Here is an 11,219-nt window from a genome sequence, read left to right as displayed (position 1 = left end):
TGTACCAAAGACCAGTGTTCTTGACATTCTTAACACCATAATCAGTTTTGTTAGTTATTTTATTGTTAATATTTTTAATTAATTCCCGTTTGTTGTTAATTTGAACATTGTGTTGGATGTAAAGCGTGTCTTACAATATTTAATCTACTTTGGTGTAATTTCAAAATGTGTGTTTTAAGAAGTTTACAAAACATTACATAGGGTATGACAGCTGAGCAGGAGCTTTTCAGTTAATACAAATAATTTTACATTTGTCATCTACATTGACTAGAGTAAGTAACCTTAAGCTATTGTTGTAATGAATTCATTATAATAATAGCCCACCAACCATTAATACTTATATCATATTTAGTCAGGTCAGTAATTTATTTAATAGATTTTTACATATCAGTCCAATAATATGGTTCAGAACAGGAAACAGGTACAGACTAGAAATCTGGCCTGAAAATAACAGAAATGCCAAACAATATAAAGTTGATCAATAAAGCATCACCAATATCATCCCCTCAACCAAACATAATTATACTCATTGGTTTGTGTCATCAACAACCAATTAATCATGGATGGGTAGACTTCTGTATGTATGCCCCTTAAAAATTAGTTGGGTAGAGTACGATAAGCGGACCCAGTTTTCTACATTGAAATGATCAAGTGATGTTTAATTATTGTATACATCGATATAACCAACCAATAGGCCTAGTAATTAATTTGAATAATAACTAAATCAACTGCACTAACTGTATTCACATTTTCATTTTCTAAACACAATTTGTTCTATATACAAAAAGATAGTTAACTTTAGAAAACCAAAACGAAATAAAACTTAAAGATCATTTACTGTGTCTTCCTCTGTTTGAAGATGTTTGTTTCGTTGTTACATTTTCTTTATTATTTAAAGTACATTTTTCCTGTCATCTATCTTAATTTTATTGTTTAATTAATGGTTATGGTTTCTTTTATTATTTAAGATATTACTTAATTTTTTGGTAAATCTTAAGCTCAGCGACTACCGCTCCAATCGCCGTAATTTTTCGCATACTAACACAGGTTAACGTAATTTCACCGAAAAAAATTCTTCTTCTTTGAATGTAGTAGTATTATAGCCAACACCAGGCTCCTTGTGGCACATAATAAGAGTAACAGTAGCCAATCTCAATCAGTATAGAGCCGCAGTGAAGGTGTTAACAAGTATTATAGCATGGCAATTATTGTACAGTAGTTGAACTCGTTGACTGAACCATGTGCCTTGTGGCACATAATAAGAGTGACAGTAGCCAATCTCAATCAGTATAGAGCCACAGTGAAGGTGTTAACAAGAAGTATTATAGCGTGGCAATTATTCTACAGTAGTTGAACATATTGACTGCACCAGGCACCTTGCGGCACATAATAAGAGTAACAGTAGCCAATCTCAATCAGTATAGAGCCGCAGTGAAGGTGTTAACAAGTATTATAGCGTGGCAATTATTGTACAGTAGTTGAACACGTTGACTGCACAACGTTCCTTGTGGCACATAATAAGAGTGACAGTAGCCAATCTCAATCAGTATAGAGCCGCAGTGAAGGTGTTAACAAGTATTATAGCGTGGCAATTATTGTACAGTAGTTGAACATATTGACTGCACCAGGCACCTTGTGGCACATAATAAGAGTAACAGTAGCCAATCTCAATCAGTATAGAGCCACAGTGAAGGTGTTAACAAGAAGTATTATAGCGTGGCAATTATTGTACAGTAGTTGAACATATTGACTGCACCAGGCACCTTGCGGCACATAATAAGAGTAACAGTAGCCAATCTCAATCAGTATAGAGCCGCAGTGAAGGTGTTAACAAGTATTATAGCGTGGCAATTATTGTACAGTAGTTGAACACGTTGACTGCACCACATTCCTTGTGGCACATAATAAGTGTGACAGTAGCCAATCTCAATCAGTATAGAGCCGCAGTGAAGGTGTTAACAAGTATTATAGCGTGGCAATTATTGTACAGTAGTTGAACATATTGACTGCACCAGGCACCTTGCGGCACATAATAAGAGTAACAGTAGCCAATCTCAATCAGTATAGAGCCGCAGTGAAGGTGTTAACAAGAAGTATTATAGCGTGGCAATTATTCTACAGTAGTTGAACATATTGACTGCACCACGTTCCTTGTGGCACATAATAAGAGTGACAGTAGCCAATCTCAATCAGTATAGAGCCACAGTGAAGGTGTTAACAAGAAGTATTATAGCGTGGCAATTATTCTACAGTAGTTGAACATATTGACTGCACCACGTTCCTTGTGGCACATAATGAGAGTGACAGTAGCCAATCTCAATCAGTATAGAGCCACAGTGAAGGTGTTAACAAGAAGTATTATAGCGTGGCAATTATTCTACAGTAGTTGAACATATTGACTGCACCACGTTCCTTGTGGCACATAATAAGAGTGACAGTAGCCAATCTCAATCAGTATAGAGCCACAGTGAAGGTGTTAACAAGAAGTATTATAGCGTGGCAATTATTCTACAGTAGTTGAACATATTGACTGCACCACGTTCCTTGTGGCACATAATAAGAGTGACAGTAGCCAATCTCAATCAGTATAGAGCCACAGTGAAGGTGTTAACAAGAAGTATTATAGCGTGGCAATTATTCTACAGTAGTTGAACATATTGACTGCACCACGTTCCTTGTGGCACATAATAAGAGTGACAGTAGCCAATCTCAATCAGTATAGAGCCACAGTGAAGGTGTTAACAAGAAGTATTATAGCGTGGCAATTATTCTACAGTAGTTGAACATATTGACTGCACCACGTTCCTTGTGGCACATAATAAGAGTGACAGTAGCCAATCTCAATCAGTATAGAGCCACAGTGAAGGTGTTAACAAGAAGTATTATAGCGTGGCAATTATTCTACAGTAGTTGAACATATTGACTGCACCACGTTCCTTGTGGCACATAATAAGAGTGACAGTAGCCAATCTCAATCAGTATAGAGCCACAGTGAAGGTGTTAACAAGAAGTATTATAGCGTGGCAATTATTCTACAGTAGTTGAACATATTGACTGCACCACGTTCCTTGTGGCACATAATAAGAGTGACAGTAGCCAATCTCAATCAGTATAGAGCCACAGTGAAGGTGTTAACAAGAAGTATTATAGCGTGGCAATTATTCTACAGTAGTTGAACATATTGACTGCACCACGTTCCTTGTGGCACATAATAAGAGTGACAGTAGCCAATCTCAATCAGTATAGAGCCACAGTGAAGGTGTTAACAAGAAGTATTATAGCGTGGCAATTATTCTACAGTAGTTGAACATATTGACTGCACCACGTTCCTTGTGGCACATAATAAGAGTGACAGTAGCCAATCTCAATCAGTATAGAGCCACAGTGAAGGTGTTAACAAGAAGTATTATAGCGTGGCAATTATTGTACAGTAGTTGAACATATTGACTGCACCACGTTCCTTGTGGCACATAATAAGAGTGACAGTAGCCAATCTCAATCAGTATAGAGCCGCAGTGAAGGTGTTAACAAGTATTATAGCGTGGCAATTATTCTACAGTAGTTGAACATATTGACTGCACCACGTTCCTTGTGGCACATAATAAGAGTGACAGTAGCCAATCTCAATCAGTATAGAGCCACAGTGAAGGTGTTAACAAGAAGTATTATAGCGTGGCAATTATTCTACAGTAGTTGAACATATTGACTGCACCACGTTCCTTGTGGCACATAATAAGAGTGACAGTAGCCAATCTCAATCAGTATAGAGCCACAGTGAAGGTGTTAACAAGTATTATAGTGTGGCAATTATTCTACAGTAGTTGAACACGTTGACTGCACCACGTTCCTTGTGGCACATAATAAGTGTGACAGTAGCCAATCTCAATCAGTATAGAGCCACAGTGAAGGTGTTAACAAGTATTATAGCGTGGCAATTATTGTACAGTAGTTGAACATATTGACTGCACCAGGCACCTTGCGGCACATAATAAGAGTCACAGTAGCCAATCTCAATCAGTATAGAGCCACAGTGAAGGTGTTAACAAGAAGTATTATAGCGTGGCAATTATTGTACAGTAGTTGAACACGTTGACTGCACCACGTTCCTTGTGGCACATAATAAGAGTGACAGTAGCCAATCTCAATCAGTATAGAGCCGCAGTGAAGGTGTTAACAAGTATTATAGCGTGGCAATTATTGTACAGTAGTTGAACACGTTGACTGCACCACGTTCCTTGTGGCACATAATAAGAGTGACAGTAGCCAATCTCAATCAGTATAGAGCCACAGTGAAGGTGTTAACAAGTATTATAGCGTGGCAATTATTGTACAGTAGTTGAACATATTGACTGCACCAGGCACCTTGCGGCACATAATAAGAGTAACAGTAGCCAATCTCAATCAGTATAGAGCCACAGTGAAGGTGTTAACAAGTATTATAGCGTGGCAATTATTGTACAGTAGTTGAACACGTTGACTGCACCACGTTCCTTGTGGCACATAATAAGAGTGACAGTAGCCAATCTCAATCAGTATAGAGCCACAGTGAAGGTGTTAACAAGTATTATAGCGTGGCAATTATTGTACAGTAGTTGAACACGTTGACTGCACCACGTTCCTTGTGGCACATAATAAGTGTGACAGTAGCCAATCTCAATCAGTATAGAGCCGCAGTGAAGGTGTTAACAAGTATTATAGCGTGGCAATTATTGTACAGTAGTTGAACACGTTGACTGCACCAGGCACCTTGCGGCACATAATAAGAGTAACAGTAGCCAATCTCAATCAGTATAGAGCCGCAGTGAAGGTGTTAACAAGTATTATAGCGTGGCAATTATTGTACAGTAGTTGAACACGTTGACTGCACCACGTTCCTTGTGGCACATAATAAGAGAAACAGTAGCCAATCTCAATCAGTATAGAGCCACAGTGAAGGTGTTAACAAGAAGTATTATAGCGTGGCAATTATTCTACAGTAGTTGAACATATTGACTGCACCACGTTCCTTGTGGCACATAATAAGAGTGACAGTAGCCAATCTCAATCAGTATAGAGCCGCAGTGAAGGTGTTAACAAGTATTATAGCGTGGCAATTATTGTACAGTAGTTGAACACGTTGACTGCACCACGTTCCTTGTGGCACATAATAAGTGTGACAGTAGCCAATCTCAATCAGTATAGAGCCACAGTGAAGGTGTTAACAAGTATTATAGCGTGGCAATTATTGTACAGTAGTTGAACATATTGACTGCACCAGGCACCTTGCGGCACATAATAAGAGTAACAGTAGCCAATCTCAATCAGTATAGAGCCACAGTGAAGGTGTTAACAAGTATTATAGCGTGGCAATTATTGTACAGTAGTTGAACACGTTGACTGCACCACGTTCCTTGTGGCACATAATAAGTGTGACAGTAGCCAATCTCAATCAGTATAGAGCCGCAGTGAAGGTGTTAACAAGTATTATAGCGTGGCAATTATTGTACAGTAGTTGAACACGTTGACTGCACCACGTTCCTTGTGGCACATAATAAGAGTGACAGTAGCCAATCTCAATCAGTATAGAGCCACAGTGAAGGTGTTAACAAGTATTATAGCGTGGCAATTATTGTACAGTAGTTGAACACGTTGACTGCACCACGTTCCTTGTGGCACATAATAAGTGTGACAGTAGCCAATCTCAATCAGTATAGAGCCACAGTGAAGGTGTTAACAAGTATTATAGCGTGGCAATTATTGTACAGTAGTTGAACACGTTGACTGCACCACGTTCCTTGTGGCACATAATAAGTGTGACAGTAGCCAATCTCAATCAGTATAGAGCCACAGTGAAGGTGTTAACAAGTATTATAGCGTGGCAATTATTCTACAGTAGTTGAACATATTGACTGCACCAACGTTCCTTGTGGCACATAATAAGAGTGACAGTAGCCAATCTCAATCAGTATAGAGCCACAGTGAAGGTGTTAACAAGTATTATAGCGTGGCAATTATTGTACAGTAGTTGAACACGTTGACTGCACCACGTTCCTTGTGGCACATAATAAGTGTGACAGTAGCCAATCTCAATCAGTATAGAGCCACAGTGAAGGTGTTAACAAGTATTATAGCGTGGCAATTATTGTACAGTAGTTGAACATATTGACTGCACCAGGCACCTTGCGGCACATAATAAGAGTCACAGTAGCCAATCTCAATCAGTATAGAGCCACAGTGAAGGTGTTAACAAGTATTATAGCGTGGCAATTATTGTACAGTAGTTGAACACGTTGACTGCACCACGTTCCTTGTGGCACATAATAAGTGTGACAGTAGCCAATCTCAATCAGTATACTCGTTGACTGCAGGTGGCACATAATAAGAGTGACAGTAGCCAATCTCAATCAGTATAGAGCCGCAGTGAAGGTGTTAACAAGTATTATAGCGTGGCAATTATTGTACAGTAGTTGAACACGTTGACTGCACCACGTTCCTTGTGGCACATAATAAGAGTGACAGTAGCCAATCTCAATCAGTATAGAGCCACAGTGAAGGTGTTAACAAGTATTATAGCGTGGCAATTATTGTACAGTAGTTGAACACGTTGACTGCACCACGTTCCTTGTGGCACATAATAAGAGTGACAGTAGCCAATCTCAATCAGTATAGAGCCACAGTGAAGGTGTTAACAAGTATTATAGCGTGGCAATTATTGTACAGTAGTTGAACACGTTGACTGCACCACGTTCCTTGTGGCACATAATAAGTGTGACAGTAGCCAATCTCAATCAGTATAGAGCCACAGTGAAGGTGTTAACAAGTATTATAGCGTGGCAATTATTGTACACAGTAGTTGAACACGTTGACTGCACCACGTTCCTTGTGGCACATAATAAGAGAAACAGTAGCCAATCTCAATCAGTATAGAGCCACAGTGAAGGTGTTAACAAGAAGTATTATAGCGTGGCAATTATTCTACAGTAGTTGAACATATTGACTGCACCACGTTCCTTGTGGCACATAATAAGAGTGACAGTAGCCAATCTCAATCAGTATAGAGCCGCAGTGAAGGTGTTAACAAGTATTATAGCGTGGCAATTATTGTACAGTAGTTGAACACGTTGACTGCACCACGTTCCTTGTGGCACATAATAAGTGTGACAGTAGCCAATCTCAATCAGTATAGAGCCACAGTGAAGGTGTTAACATGTATTATAGCGTGGCAATTATTGTACAGTAGTTGAACATATTGACTGCACCAGGCACCTTGCGGCACATAATAAGAGTAACAGTAGCCAATGTCAATCAGTATAGAGCCACAGTGAAGGTGTTAACAAGTATTATAGCGTGGCAATTATTGTACAGTAGTTGAACACGTTGACTGCACCACATTCCTTGTGGCACATAATAAGTGTGACAGTAGCCAATCTCAATCAGTATAGAGCCGCAGTGAAGGTGTTAACAAGTATTATAGCGTGGCAATTATTGTACAGTAGTTGAACACGTTGACTGCACCACGTTCCTTGTGGCACATAATAAGTGTGACAGTAGCCAATCTCAATCAGTATAGAGCCGCAGTGAAGGTGTTAACAAGTATTATAGCGTGGCAATTATTGTACAGTAGTTGAACACGTTGACCTGCACCAGGCACCTTGCGGCACATAATAAGAGTAACAGTAGCCAATCTCAATCAGTATAGAGCCGCAGTGAAGGTGTTAACAAGTATTATAGCGTGGCAATTATTGTACAGTAGTTGAACACGTTGACTGCACCACGTTCCTTGTGGCACATAATAAGTGTGACAGTAGCCAATCTCAATCAGTATAGAGCCGCAGTGAAGGTGTTAACAAGTATTATAGCGTGGCAATTATTGTACAGTAGTTGAACATATTGACTGCACCACGTTCCTTGTGGCACATAATAAGTGTGACAGTAGCCAATCTCAATCAGTATATAGCCGCAGTGAGGGTGTTAACAAGTATTATAGCGTGGCAATTATTGTACAGTAGTTGAACATATTGACTGCACCAGGCACCTTACGGCACATAATAAGAGTAACAGTAGCCAATCTCAATCAGTATAGAGCCGCAGTGAAGGTGTTAACAAGTATTATAGCGTGGCAATTATTGTACAGTAGTTGAACATGTTGACTGCACCACGTTCCTTGTGGCACATAATAAGTGTGACAGTAGCCAATCTCAATCAGTATATAGCCGCAGTGAGGGTGTTAACAAGTATTATAGCGTGGCAATTATTGTACAGTAGTTGAACATGTTGACTGCACCACGTTCCTTGTGGCACATAATAAGTGTGACAGTAGCCAATCTCAATCAGTATAGAGCCGCAGTGAAGGTGTTAACAAGTATTATAGCGTGGCAATTATTGTACAGTAGTTGAACACGTTGACTGCACCACGTTCCTTGTGGCACATAATAAGTGTGACAGTAGCCAATCTCAATCAGTATAGAGCCGCAGTGAGGGTGTTAACAAGTATTATAGCGTGGCAATTATTCTACAGTAGTTGAACATATTGACTGCACCAGGCACCTTACGGCACATAATAAGAGTAACAGTAGCCAATCTCAATCAGTATAGAGCCGCAGTGAAGGTGTTAACAAGTATTATAGCGTGGCAATTATTGTACAGTAGTTGAACATGTTGACTGCACCGGGCGCCTTGCCTACTGGAAAAGTGCCTACATGGGCCTTAATGGCCTATGCGTAGACTTGTGTTGAAATTTTTAGGATTCAATTTTTATCTTGAGCAGTATGCAGGTTAATTTTGTAAAATTATAATTTGAAAGAAGTTATCTGAAATAGAATAACTTATGGATATGACTTAAGAATTCTGATGATATGTTATATTATAGAGAAAGTACACAAAAAAATATTGATTTTATAATAGAATTATAACGATTTTTACATTGTTTATGATTTGAAAATGTTTTGAAAGAAAGTCGTAATGAACAAGATGATAGTGAATTAGAAGCACATTAATTAACAATCATGAAATCTCTCACAGTACAAACAACAGTACTAAAATAATTAACCATCGCCCAAAACAATTACCCCTAGAAGAACTATATTTTTGTTTTTCAACATCCTGATGGCCTAGAATGATGAAATTTAATGCACATACGCCTCATTTCTTAAATTGAAAAATAAAAGTATTTTCATGTTTGAAGATCAACCACCCATACAGGGTTGAATTAGGGTTCTAACCCTAGAAGAGCTATGTGTTTGTTTTTTAACTTCCAGAAGTCCTAAAACATGGAAATTTGACACACGTGTCATAATAGTCATAGTCATAGTCATAGTCATAGTCATAGTCATAGTCAAACGTCTTTATTCATGAATCATGTACATTGGTGGTACAGTGAATAGTGTCAAAATAAAATATAAACCTAAAACAAAAAATAATACATACTACATACAGAAATGCTGTGTAACTACAGCTAACTGAACAGATTGAATGAATGAGTGTGCAAGTTGTATGCAGGATCTGCTCTATCATTTTCAGTGAATATAATTGGTTTTTTCGTTGTATTATGATATAAATTTTGCATTAAAGTGATCAGTAAGTAATTCTCAACATTTTTGTATAGTGTATTTTTTAACAATTCACAAGAAGGTGCCAAATTTAAGTTTTTTATACAATTATTTTCATATTTCTATTTGGTCTGTACTCTTAAAAGCAGATAAGAAGGGTCTAGAGATAAGGCCTGAAGAACTGATAAGTGCAGTGACCAGAACTGACCTTTGTATTGTTTGTTGACAAACTTCTTATCTCACATGTCATTGTAATGATTTTGTTATGCACCTGTAACTGACCAGTGTATCAGATCTGATAGCTCAATGATATAGTTGAGGACTTCTATACTGAAAGTTCTGGGTTCAAATCCAACTGTTGTCATTACTTTTTTTGCTTAAAAAGTTAATTATTGTTGTTATTAAGTAACCAGTATTTATATATACAAATACATTTTCAGTTTTTTTTCCTGAATTCATACTAATAATTTCTAACAATTTTATATAAAATGAATAAGAAAAAATTACAGTACCCATGTGGTAAATGTTCTAAAAATATAACCAAAGGCTGTCATGCTATACTTTGTACAGGAGCATGTTCTAAATGGTTCCACAGAAAATGTACTTCTCTAACTCTTGAGGAATATAAAAGCATAGCACAGTTACCAAGAAAATGGCTCTGTGACAAATGTACATCTGTTGATTTCCAATTGGAACAAAGAAACTATAGGTATCAATCAAGATGTAACACAAGAACTAATAAATCAACATGAAATTATAAATTCACTTAATGATGACATTAACCAAGCAAGAAAAGAAATTATAAGTCTTAAGAATCATAATATACAATTGGAAACTTTAGTAATAAAAAAAGAAGAAACAATTATACAGCTGGAAGAAGAGGTAAATGGATTACGTACTAAATTGAACCAAAAAGAAAATTTGAATATCTCTACAATCAAGAAAGTAAATTCAGGTGTACATAGTCTATCTCCTTTGAATTCCACACCTTTCCATAATAACACTGGACTGGAAAAAAGTTTATGGAGCCCTGAAAAAACAAAGCTGGAGAGTTTTTCAATGGTTATAAAAAGTAAAAAAAATATACCCAAACCTATACCTAAGACGTATAATGGGAACCTAAATCCCATTGAATTAAGGAACCAGTTTGAGGTTTTACAAGTTGATGAAGATGAGACTTCAAATGTTAGTGATCTCAGTATTGATGGAAGCCACAATGAGACACACATGAATAAGGTGCTCATTTGTGCTGATAGTCATGGACGAGATTTAGCCTGGCACCTTAATAAAATACATAAAGATCATAAAGCAGTAGGTTTTGTGAGGCCTGGAGGGCGTACAAGACAAATTTTAAATTATAAAAATATAGAAAATGTAAATTTAAATAAAAACGATTATTTGGTGATGGTATGCGGCACAAATGATGTGGCAAAAAATGAAGCAAATGAAGCATTGACTTTAATAACTGAAACCTTGGACAGAGCTACAAATACAAACATCATTTTAGTAGACCTCCCACACAGTTATGACCTGGCTAGTTGGTCCTGTGTCAACAAAGAAGTTGCAAAGACAAATAAGCGCCTCGAAGAGCTTAGTGGCAAGTACTCCAATGTTACACTAGTGAAATCTAGTAAAGCAGAGAGAGCTTTACACACCCGTCAAGGTCTCCACTTAAATTTTTGGGGAAAGAAG

At 37.7% G+C, this 11,219-nt stretch overlaps 1 protein-coding gene across 1 annotated transcript in view; it reads left to right on the top strand.

Moving 5' to 3' along the window:
• LOC124358058 (phosphatidylinositol 4-phosphate 3-kinase C2 domain-containing subunit beta-like) overlaps nt 1-11,219 on the top strand; it is a 212,912-nt gene continuing 201,693 nt past the window's right edge. The window contains 1 exon segment of the mRNA XM_046810345.1: nt 1-272. The gene's annotated coding sequence lies outside the window, so the exon portion shown is untranslated.

The sequence above is a fragment of the Homalodisca vitripennis genome, chromosome 3, assembly GCF_021130785.1.
Source record: "Homalodisca vitripennis isolate AUS2020 chromosome 3, UT_GWSS_2.1, whole genome shotgun sequence".
In the NCBI taxonomy this organism is placed as follows: domain Eukaryota; kingdom Metazoa; phylum Arthropoda; class Insecta; order Hemiptera; family Cicadellidae; genus Homalodisca; species Homalodisca vitripennis.
This window is presented reverse-complemented; position numbering and strand designations above follow the sequence as displayed.